The sequence below is a fragment of the Chlamydotis macqueenii genome, chromosome 6 (assembly GCF_036417535.1).
Source record: "Chlamydotis macqueenii isolate bChlMac1 chromosome 6, bChlMac1.mat, whole genome shotgun sequence".
NCBI classification, from domain to species: Eukaryota; Metazoa; Chordata; class Aves; order Otidiformes; family Otididae; genus Chlamydotis; species Chlamydotis macqueenii.
Window position 1 is genome coordinate 38,527,219 of NC_141561.1, and position 12,240 is coordinate 38,539,458.

Here is a 12,240-nt window from a genome sequence, read left to right on the forward strand (position 1 = left end):
AAAATGCCTCCTTTTTTCCTGTTTATTTGCTTGTCTTTAGGAGGGAGGTGTTTCCATTTTTTTAGGTCTCCTTTGGGGATTTAAATCAATGAAGACATCATTCAGTCTCTATATGAAAAAGACAATCTTTTTTACTACCAGCTTCTGCCAATACACTGTCATTTTTTTTTTTTTTTGAGATCTGGAAGAACAAATGTTACTTTATGTTTATTAGCAATATGAGGGATTCGTCTAACTAGAAGAATTTTGGGTGGTGGAACAATGGCTGAAGAGGATGTAATCTTATCAGGTATCTTTTCTTCACTGCACAGGCCGGAGCTTATACCACTAATATCAACAGAAATTCTCCTACTGACTTCAGCTAAAAAGACGCCATCAAAAATCTACAAAAGTAAAAAATAAAGATTCCAATTTTACAGCATTACGAATGAGGACATAAATAGAAAAACCTTTGCAGATATTATCATCATCTTTGTCTTGAAAATCCTCTGAATTGCCTTTGCTGGTTTATTGCATCCGTACGCTGCTGAACAGTGTTCTTGTCATAACAGAACTTTCCTTCCACAGAACACAGAGTGTTTTCAGGGCTATGAAGCCCTATAGAAGCACCAGGTCTCAGCTTACTCATTGCATTGGAAAGGCAAATCCTTTTCATAGTGGCTTGCTCTGGTTTGGGTTTGTTGGGACGGTTTTTATTTCAACAAGGGTACGATTTTACATTCGGCTCTGAAGTTTGGTTAAAAATAGCTATTGAGAATGATCCTTAAAATCTGAACATGTTTTCCATGGAAATTGTATCTGAAGTAGCTATAGGTCTTTAGCATTGACTTGATCCTGAAGTGATTTCCACACTGCATTGCGTTATCTTAATTGGCTGACAACAAAATGATGACTCGCCCGCGAGGTTATCCTAGATGGCGTGTGCAAGGCTTTTGCACATTTGCACATACCACCCTTTGAAATAAAGTGTTTGCACGTCTGTAGGTAGTGCCGCTTTCTTTCGTAAGACAAAAGAGTTCTGTTGAAAATCCTCACTTAGCTGTCATCGCCCTAAAATCAGAGGTACTGAAAAAGGAAAAAGATGATGATTTCTCTAAGAATTATTATGTGTGGCTGCTCTCGAAGACGACAGAGCTATGAAAAAACCCAAATGCCAAACTGTGGGGCTGACCTCACATTTCTCCATGGGAATGTTTTTCCACTGCCTCCTTTAAGAGGTAGTTTCTTACTTTAGATAAGGGAAGCTCCATCAGCTGCTTCATAGAGCAAAACTGACACCCACTGGCCACCCCCAGTACTTGAAACATTTTGAGCTAGTGAGCAATCCTTGCTTCGGGGCAGAGCAGGAGAAAGGAGAGGTGGAACAACCTTCAAGCTCATCGCAGCCCTTCTTCCTTACAGCGCACAACCTCAGCTTCATCAGTGGTAGCCCCAAAACCCCATTGCCGTGAAGTGGGACAACGCAATAACGCCCAGGCTCCCTTTATTTCCTTAGGGAATCAGTCGTATAAACTCCTTTTACATGACAAATGATGGATCCTATCCCTTTCTGTAGGAAGATGGACCAGCTTCACTGACCATTTTTTTCTCTGAAATTCAGGATGACATTTTCTTCGATCAGTCTTGGGCTTGCTGTGCCCACGGTCCACCACACTTCCCTGCGGCAGCTATTTGCAGGCAGCCATCCATGCGCTGGTGGCCACTCAGCCGGACTTACTCAGTTCTGCTCCAGCCGAGGCCCATCTCTTCTGCGTCCCAAATTTCTCGTCACGCTGTCACCTCCGATCACTAGAGCTTTATTATCAAGGCTCCCAAAGACAATGTTTCCTACCAAGTGCTATTGCCTGTGTGTTGTATGAAGAGGTGTCCCTTTGCCTCCCTGCCACAGCACAGGCCAGAATTATGTTGGCATTTATACATTTATTTTTCAATCGCATTGCATGCTCGTATCTGATTTGCTATCCACTTAGGCACTTCCAACATGATTGCATTGTAAGCAGCTCCTTCCTACCAAATGTCTTTGTTTCAGATTGTATTTATCTCCTCATGGAGAACTTCAATCTTCCCCGAGATTCAATCTAATTCTCCTATTTCCTCCACATGTCATGTATCATCACGTGCTACTCTCTGCTATTATTCCTTGCTCCTGTCTGGTCTTTGAAACTCTCCTCCACTCTCTTGTATGTTCCAGATTTCATATAGTACATTGTATTCGACACGGAACACGTCACTTTGCTGAAGGGGACGTTATTATATTTTATGTAACCAGCGTGCCCTTTTATTCCTGCGTGATCAGTTTGCACTTTCGCTATTTTCAACGTCCCGGTAGTACATTATTCACAATTTAAAGCATGGTATCTCTAAAGTGCTGTCCTGTTTCTTATCACAGTTTCCAGGCAGTGTAGAGTAACTGACGTCGTTAAACAGGGAAGAATGTTTTTTGAACGCTGAGCAGCTTCATCCACGCACGCTCTCCCTGCCTGTGCCGCCGCCTGAGCTGGCTCAGCCTCGAGGGAAAAAGGAAACCAGGGTAAACTGTGCTCTCCCTTCCTGAACGCTCATACATTCAGGTCGTCTCACAAGGGTTTTCAAGAATAGACAAGCTACTCTAATATTTTAAATAACTATTTATTGAGACCTCTCAGAAATGAATACTCTGACTTCATTTTACAGTTCTTTTAACTTCTCCAGGTGAGCAAAGCATCACCATGCATTGCTTTAGAGGAACTTGATGAAGCTACAAGATTATCTGATGATATTTATAGCTGGTTAATTAGTAAGTTGAAGGCAACGTGTGACAGCAGCCTCTCTAAGATGAATAGAGGCCACAGTGTTGCTCTGTATTTCCCTAATGCTATTTATATCCACTTCAGCCTCAACAAATTCCTCTCACCCGCAGCCTGACTTCAGGACAGGCTGCATTGAGGCCAGGGGTGTCCTTAGGGAGCACCAGCACAAATACCTTTGTCAGCGCCCTCAGGGGGAACCGGCCAAATATTTTAGGGCCAGTCATTGCCACATACCCAACATCAATATTACGAGGGAGGAAGATCCCGCTTTGACTTCCCAAGTCCAGGGTGCAGCTGCTTTGACTTAGGTCAGTTCTTAGTCCAGCCTCAGCTCTGAAGCATTAGCCTTTCACAGGGGTACATGAGGGACAAGTCGTGGGTCTGGGTTAACAAGACAAAACTACAAAACTATGGCTGTACCACACTGTTTGTGAGCGTGCAGAGATGCCCTGTTTGCCCAAGCATTTGGGAGCAGCAGGGAAGGAGCTGGAGGGAAGGTCCCATCCAAACGCAGACATACCAGGAAGGGTTAAGAGCTTCAGCAGAGTTGTTATGGAAAGTGCCACTCAGGAACTGGCATGCTGCAGTACAAATATTCTTTATTGCATCTCACTTTGGTTTCCAGTCTTGCCTGAATTACAGTTTCTCCCAAAATACAATGTGCAGCCTCATGGCAGAGGAGGTGGCTACCTGGAGAATATGGAACCCAGTCATCCCCAGATGTCACCGTTCCCCAGAGGCAATGGCCACTGGTAGGACAAGGGGATGCTCTGAGGCCTCACTGCGGGGGACTGGGCTCCCTGAGCACCCTCTGCAGAGACAGGTTCACGCTCAGCGCTGGAGTGAAGCAGCAGGTACTTCTCCCCTGCTTTCCTTCTGCAGCGATAACATGATTAAAATAGTGCTAAGCTGCCGTATACATGGCTGACGGCTACACACCATTTATTGATTTCCCTTGTTTAAAGCTTAGCCAGGATTTCAGGCACGCAAAAATCCATTACATCAGAATGATTTGTCAGTAAATTGCTTTTTATGTTAAAAAACAGAGGGGAAAAATAATGTTCAATAAAGAGTCCTGGGACTTCCAGGCTATGCCTTACCTAACAGTGGGGTTGTGAAAATATAGTTAAGTCCCCACCTTGATTCATGACATGCTTTCTCTGCTGGCTTCTGTTTGACTATTCTTTTCCTTATTCAGACTACATTTGTCTCTTTATAGTGAGATTCCCGGGGGAGAGAGTTGTTTATATAGATGAACCTCCCGTTGTTTAGCTTTCAAATTTCATTTTTCAAAGCAATTTCTGAAAAAGGACCCACCCCATCACCCTCCTGAGTATTTGCTTATTCAAGGTCTGCAAAGAGGGATAATTCACGCTAGCTCTCAGCGTAGAGAAGAGACTCTATCTGCAGAGGCACAGGAGCCATTTAGGTCATGTTTTGTGGACACGTTCGAACACCGACTCCCTGTGCTCTCCCATGCTATCAGGTCATTGTTCTGAAAGCCCAGACCTGCTTGGATGTGAGTTATGGTGGGATGTCTATGCTTTGCAAATTCCCAAGTCCATATTAAGTGTAAGGAGTTGATGTACAACCCTGACCTTATTAATGTTTGACTCCTTAAAACTAGACATCGCATCCACTCTGCTGCATCCTAGGGAGACCTCTTCACTGTGCCATAAACTGAGTTTAGTATCTTACTGCCCATGTTTCCGTCTTCTCATATTAATACCGAGCAATACACCTGCAGCAACAAAACTACAGTCTTTCCTGCAGCAACAAATGATTTAAGGACACTTCCGAAATGCACGCAGAAGCCCTTTGCAAACCGACACAGACATGTTTGAAGGTTTGGATGTCGGGAAATCCCTCAGAGAGAGGCAATGTGGAGACCATTCAAAGTCATCTGTGAACATATTTCACTGGGATCACACACAGATGGAAACGGTACCCAGCAAGTTTGTGCTGCCAGGTAAAGACTAATCACCTACCCGATACGTTACTCTACGCCTTTATATCCTTACTTGGCTGAGGGTTCAGTATAAAATGAGAAGAACTTCAAGACCCTGAAACCCTGAAAAAAGTCAAGGGCTAACAGCCCTTCTGATTTCCCATTCCTTCTCTGCGATGTCTCAGGGTCTATACACAGACTCCGACATCCAGTCTTGATGTGCAGTCCAGACACCTTCTGTAAGTGAGGTGAATTCCTGGAGGAAATCCCAAGAGCCAGCTTTAAAAGTGTCTTAAATGCAAACTTGTTTATAAACTCACACTCACACTTTTCCATGATTTCACCAGCTATGTCTCTTGTGTGACAACTGCTTGGGTTTTACTTTGATAACTAAAAACTGCAGAGGTAGTTGGGGTTTTTCTCCTGGTCTTTCAGCCCTCCTTTCAGCTGCGTGAAACATGTTGACTTTTTCCTTTCAGTTTTCAGCTTTAGGTCTCAATCCAACAAAGCACTTTTAAACCAATATCTTAATTTGAAGTTAGCCCTTTTTTTTTTTAATGAGGAGGTTGAATTAGATGAGTTCCAGAGGTGTCCCTTCCAGCCTAAATTACACCCCCCACCCCCACATTAAATAGTAAAAGTACTTAATATTTTCTGTAAGAGTCTCCCACGGCCATCACAGAACAGAAAGGCTCAAAGACGTTATAATCCACGTACACAAGAAACAAGAACAGAGAAAGAAAGGGCAACATAAGGTGCAGAAAAGGAGTTGGTTTCCAGTGGTCTAATATTATTTTTTTTCAGTATCATGGATACTAGGTAGAGGTTTCAAGGGAAATTGTGTATTCATCCCAATTTTTTGCCCTTCATGCATATTTAAAATCCAGTCTTTCAATGACTCTTCTGTTCTGGGTTTTTTAATATTATTTTTAAAAGTATTTGAAAACTAAATACACTGATCAGAGGGTTTTCTGTAATTGTAGCTTGCTTTCTACCTTTTCATAAATAATGGAAATACACAGACAAGGACTACTAAGCGCGTGGCTTTCCTCTGGGGAGCCATTTATCTTACAACTACCACAGTTTACTTTTGGAAACACGTCCGATTGTAACACTTGCAAATGCATATTTGGAGAGTTGGCTCTGATAATTTATTTACTCACAATTCCAGATCACACATTCTTTTTAAAGCTTCCCTTTTTATACCACGTTCCCCATTTTCAGTAAAACAAAGGGAGGAAAAAAAGCCCACCTGTGATATACCTAAAGGGAAACCTATACAGATGAAGAATAAAATTTCTATCATATTTCTTTCAATATTACATTAGTACTTTTGGGCCACAACCTATACCATGCATAGTAAGATTAAAAAAAAATAGAGGAAAGATAGAATTTAGTCCAAATTACTATAAATTTGTCACAATCATTAGTTCGGAACAGGAGAAACAGGAAAAAAAAAAAGCTATACAACTTTATTGTACCTGAAGACCCATCCTTTACAATTTACCTCAACAGATAGAAAAATGTGCAATTTGGTGGAACGTTTTCCATCACAACCCCAAACTGTTGGGTTTTTTCCTCCATTTTCATTCTTGCCAGTCAAACTTGAGAAATGTCCAAAATGTCCACCCCAAACTTAAGTTTTCTACTTCTGGAAACATATTTCTGGATTTGGGGTCTTCAGTTTTCTCAAGGAAAAAAAACCAGCACAGTGAATGGAAATTATTTCACTGTCAATTTTCTTTAGTTAAAAAGCAAATTTTCCATTAAAAAAAAAAAATTGATGGAAAATTTTCAGCTAGTTTTAATCTTTATTCTTGCTTTTAGTCCATAGTTGCAGACAAGGCAACAGACTGAAAAGAGGACAGAAACAAGGAGGAGTCCCCAGCAAAGCCTCTGTGAGAGAAAAAACCACATGGAGAAGAACTAAGGAATGAAATAATTTGCCTTATTCTGATCAAGTTCCTTGTTCAGAGTTATGATTTCTTGCCACCATATTTAGCAAATGGAACCAAGGCCACAGTCACAAATACCAGGGCATTCCAAATCATTTTTTTCCTCTGTGGATTTTACCCCCTGAGCAAACCGAGCTTCATGTTGCTGAGCCTGACTGGTTCCCATCAACCGGCCTTTACACAAAAGGAACAGTAACATTTCTGGCCATTTTTATGTTTGCCAGTAAGAAAACTAAAGGGATAGATCATCTCCTACCCCTACACATGCTTACTTGTTTCAGAGTGCTATAAGCCAATTTTGGCATGGCAAAGGCCACGTTGTCATGTTTGGATAACAAGTCAGGTTATTGTATTTTGTCTAATATCAGCTTCTTCTCAGGGCCTATACCTTATCATTTGCAGTAGGCTGGCTACCAAAGTTAATGACAGATATTTTTAGGCATGCATTTTAGAAGGGTTGAGAGCAGATTATAAAATATTGCACTGCAGCAGTTGCCTTTGCAGTTATGCACGTTTGCAGGGAATCTCTTAGAACGTCCCTTCCAGAGCAAGACACACTCCAGATCCTTCCACTAGCAGAGCTCAGAGTGCTCTCCAGATCCATCCGTGTAGGGCACGATACATCCCTCATCCCTGTCCTTCCAAACTCTTCACCATTCTGATGAGCGTATCCTGATAAAATTCCCGTGCAAGAGGAATGCAGGGTCACAAGCGCCGCTCACAAAATCAGAATTAGGGAGCGCGTGGGCTGCTTGCTGTCTTCTCCAGCCTGACAACTTTCCCCAGCAAAAGGTCTTAGAGCAGAAAAGTGAGGGGTAATTTACAAAACAACCCCCAAAACTTTCCACTACACTTGAACTTTCTTTTTTTCTGTGGTAAAAGACAGAAGATTTTGATGTTTATTATCAGTTTTTTCTATTGTCATTGCACGGCGTTAATGTAACTGCCACGCTACAGTAATATACAGCTGCTCTTTGAAACGCACCGGTGAACGTCAGTTAGGCAGGATTTGTGTTTTTCATGTAATTAGCATCCCCTTCGTTGTGATGAAACAATACATTAAAAGCCCCCGCAGAACATACTAGAAAGGGTTTAAACGGTAGGAAAAAAAAAAAATTATAAAGATCAGGGCGACATTTCAGCACCTCACTTGGGGTATGGTAAATTTTAAACCCGGGGCAAAATCTCACCGATGGGAGTTAAGCAAGAGTGCCCGGGCTACACGCTGGCAGGAGATGAGGACAGAGGAGCATCGTTTGCCGAGGCTCTGGACTAGAGACACCCGAGCTACTCGGATTCCCTTTTGTTGGCCGCTTGTCCACCCTAAACCCTCTTTTTTTTTTTTTTTTTATTCATACAGCATTGAGTTTCATTAAACGTTTATGACCCTATTACAGGATACAGTTGCAGATTACTATAATAAAAGGGAGTTGATGAAATGTCATTATCAGCGGTGACAGAGGAAGAATAAAACCTTACACCTTCAAGTTGGCCCATAACATTGGTTGTAATAACTTTTTTAAAAGCCAAAACACACACACCAAAAAACAAAACCACCTGAAAAGCCAAATTCACTGTTACTGGGTTCAGTGTTGCAAAGCCACCACTGGAAAGTGGTATATCGAGGATATAAGGAAAACTTCACTAAAGACACAATTTCTTTTTCACCGCATATATTATTTTGGAGCAATCCCTTTTCGTTCCCTGCCTTACTAGGCTGGGAAGCATACAATGGATAAAGTACAGGGGTATCACCTCAGCAAGGACAAATTTATACCTGAGCTGGGGTGCGCAGCTCAGAAATGCCTGTGATCTTTTCCTTTAAAAAATAAATTGCTGGTACTTTTATCATTTATCAGAAGGAAGAGAGTGTTTGTTTCAAAGGCGCAGAATGAGGGCTTTAAAATTAAACTCTGCTCGTCTTCAGCTTCTGAGCGAGTGCAGGAGTAATAAGGATTTTAAGATCTGCAGAGATGTTTTAATTCCTTTACATTCTGCAGGTAAAAAAAAAAAAAAAAAAGAAAAGAGAAGAAAAGAAAAAGAAATCTCTTTCCTTGCCAGGTGTGCAAGATGGAACATTTTGATAAAATCCAGTCCTCAGTTTTGAGCTTTATAAAAAAAATAAAGGAAAATATTACCGACACAAATGCTTAATCACCTACTGTGGGACTCGGATACAGACAGTCCTGAGAGGTATCCCACGTTCCCGCAGTCTGGGAGATGCACGGCCCAAAATGCCTGAGGGGTTTGGGCTCTGACCCCCCAAGGCGGGGTTCAAGCTCTGAGGCTTTGGAGGGGCACAACCGAGGGGAGGCAAGGAGAAGGCGGGAACCATGCAGTTAGGGTTTGGGAAAGGTTTCTGTGGGGGAACCTGTTGTCCAGAAGCCTACAGAAGGTCTGCCCAAGACTGGCCTCAGAGGAGCATATTGGACTGGTCTGAAAGGGTCTTTCAAAAGCACAGGGCTGGGTGAGCTCCCAGGGACACCTGAGCTTGGGGGCAACCAGCCTGACTGCAAAGGGTTGAAAAGAAACAGGAGGTGGCGGCTTTTCCAGCTGCCCTGCTCCAGCTACAACACGCCTTCATTACCCGCTCTGAGCCTCCTTGTATTTCATGTGCTTCCTTCATCTCTCACTCTTTGCCCCCAGAAAAGTTTTCTCTGCATGGAAGAGCCACCTCCATTTGAGGGCAGGGCAAGCTGTGGCCCTGATTGCCAGCTGTGGGCTCCAGATGTGCTGGTGGAGCGCAGGCACTCAGCTGGGTGCCTTCCCTCTCTCCACCTGCTCCAGGTCATAAAAACTGAGGGTGCGGCTTGTTCTGACAGCGGTTGCCCCTCTGTCAAACGTGGCAAAGTGCTGCTGGGGGCACCCAGGGGGCTGGTGGAGAGAGGGAAAGGGAGACAATGAGCAGTTGGGATGTCCCCTGGCCTCAGCATGGCACATGGGTGTCTTCCCACAGGGAGAGGAAGGAAGCCCACCAACCAAAGAGGCAGGTGTGCAAGGTGAAGGGTGAGGAGATGAGAGATACGGGGCATGATGAGGCACTGGATGGGAAAAGCTGGGTTTAAGGAGCCATTTTCATATCTGAGACAGGCAGAAGGAGCACACAGCCCCTTCCTTACTCCCAGCACCATGACCTGCATGCTGACATTGCCTCTGCTTGGAGAGCCTCAGCCACGTCTCCTCTGCAACATGGTTGGGGGGATGAGGTGACCTCTACCCAATGTAGTTGTCCTACATCTAATACTGGTTTGATCGCAGTTGGACTAGCCGTGCTCTGAATTGCCAGGGCTGGGGAGAGCTGGTTCTCCCTTCACTCACCCAAAAATGTGTCTTCAGTTTGTGGTTCTGTTCTCCTTCCTACCACTCCGGTTTGGGCTTCTGGCACCCACGCAGGTCCCACGCTTGGCCTTTTGACTGGAAGCACGTGGGCTAGAAAAAAACCTCTCATTTAAACCCTCCTCATACAAGCAGAAATGCTGTGAGACTTGGTAAAATCAGGAGCATCCTGGCTGTCCCTTTTGTTTTAGAAGTTAAAATGGAAACGCAGAGGATTCCTCATCTTGAAAGGCCCAATAACCAACTTCGTGTACTACAAAAACTCTCTTGTGCACACAGGATCGTAAACGCGTCAAGTCTAGGCACAGGACCATGTGTGCGTGCTACAGCCAACAGCACTGCTTTGTAGAACCAAAGCAGGTCCAGGCTTCGGCTCTCCCAACTGGCACACGTGCAGTTGTCCAACTGGGGCACTGGGTGCTAGAAATACACCAAGTCAGCAAACAAACTTTTGTTCCTACCTGTGAAAAAGATCACGGGGTGGACAGAGGAGGCTGGGGGGAGAAGGGAGATGTTTATATGGTCTTTGAGTAAGATCTGTTCTCTGAAAGGGGAAGCAACCATCTCATGGTTGCTTCGCTATGGCTGGAAGCAACCATCTCGTGCTCTATGAGAAACTAACCTCAGGTACATTTCATAGGTCAAAATAAAATTTCAGTTCAGCGCCTTGGATGGAAACTGCTCGACATGAAAGAGGCAGTTTCATATAGATGGCATTAAAATTTGGGGCTTCTGCCCACATGTATGAGAGTGGAAAGTTGCTTTTAAGACGCTGTTGGAGCAGCCCCGTTTGATACATTGCTTTGTGGGACAGACGATGCCTCCGAGGGTTTAACTAAGGTTTTAACTTAGTGTGGCTCGAGCCCCGGGGAAAAGGGGGGGTTCAGTGAGTATCTGCCAAGGCTCCTCAAAGGTAAAAATGAAGTTGGGGCCTATTAGTCAGAAACCACCACAAAGCTGCCGAGCCGGAGGATGCTGAAGCCCTGGGCGTGCTACTTAACACCTGCCAGCTTTCAGCGCAACTGTATCCTACCAGGCTGTTTCCACTTGCATTTGTGGTTAGCAAAACCAAACCCCAAACCTTCAGCAATGACTTGAACGCTTTTTCTCTAAGGTTTCTGCAGAAAAAGGACTGTCATTGCACGTCCGAGTCTCCGTGAGGAAAACACAAATTGAACGCTCCGAACTGTCCTTTTTTTTTATGGAGGCTTTCGTTTCAGGAAAGACAGATGTGCCTCAGCAACGGGGAGAAAAGGATCAGGGAGATGAAAAGATGGTGTGAGAAAAGGAGACCACTGAGAACACACTGCCTCCTTGGAGTAAAAATCCTCCCGGATACTCTAATTCCTTTGAAAATCCAAAGCCGTAGGGATAAGGCAGTGAAGTGCCTGTCTTTTAGTTTCTTTTAAAATACTCTCCAGCCTGTGACCATTTAAAGAGGGGTTAAGGAGGGGGATTAATTCACACTCCCCTAAAGCCGCCTCCTGCCCAAAGCCCTGCCTGCTCCGTCCTGCTTGGCCTCAGTTCATAGGCACGCAAGGAGCTGCAGCCACAGCTCCGTCCTTCGGCTCGCCCTTTCTGCGGCAAGGCGGTCTGAAAATACGCTCGCAGCTCCAAAGATGCTGCTTTGCTGCCCTGAGGATGGGGTCTGTCTGCTCCTGAAGCGAAGGAAAAGCCTTACAGACCTCAACTTGCTGCCAGGTCAGGGTGCAGGGAGGGCAAGAAAACAGGTAACAATTTTTTGAAGGGAGGGGGTCTGCTCTGCACCCCCTACCTAGCGAGGAGGGGAGCTGCCAAAAGAGCTGTTTCTGCATGTGCAGGACCCTTCTGGCCCCTCTCCCTGCCCCAGATAAACTCAGACTGTGAGGACATAGCGTCCTTAAAAAGCTTTGGAAACAGCAACATTTGAAAACTTGAGCGTCCCACGGGTATTCCTCTTTAACAAGAGAAACTAGAGGAATCAGGCGCTTGGGAGCAGAAGCAAATATTTATGTATGAGCTGCATTTATTAACTTCTCTTTCATGGTTGACCTCATTTTTTGTTTTTTTAAGGGGTTAAACAGCTTAAAAACAAACCCTCCTCGGGTCAGCGTTTCAGGCTGCTCTAGACCAGGCATCCCCAGTAATCCTCCTATTTTAACTGGGAAACCAGTTCATTGCAGACCTGTTCCCCACCAAATATCTTTAAATGTCCTAAACGGGAACCCCTGGC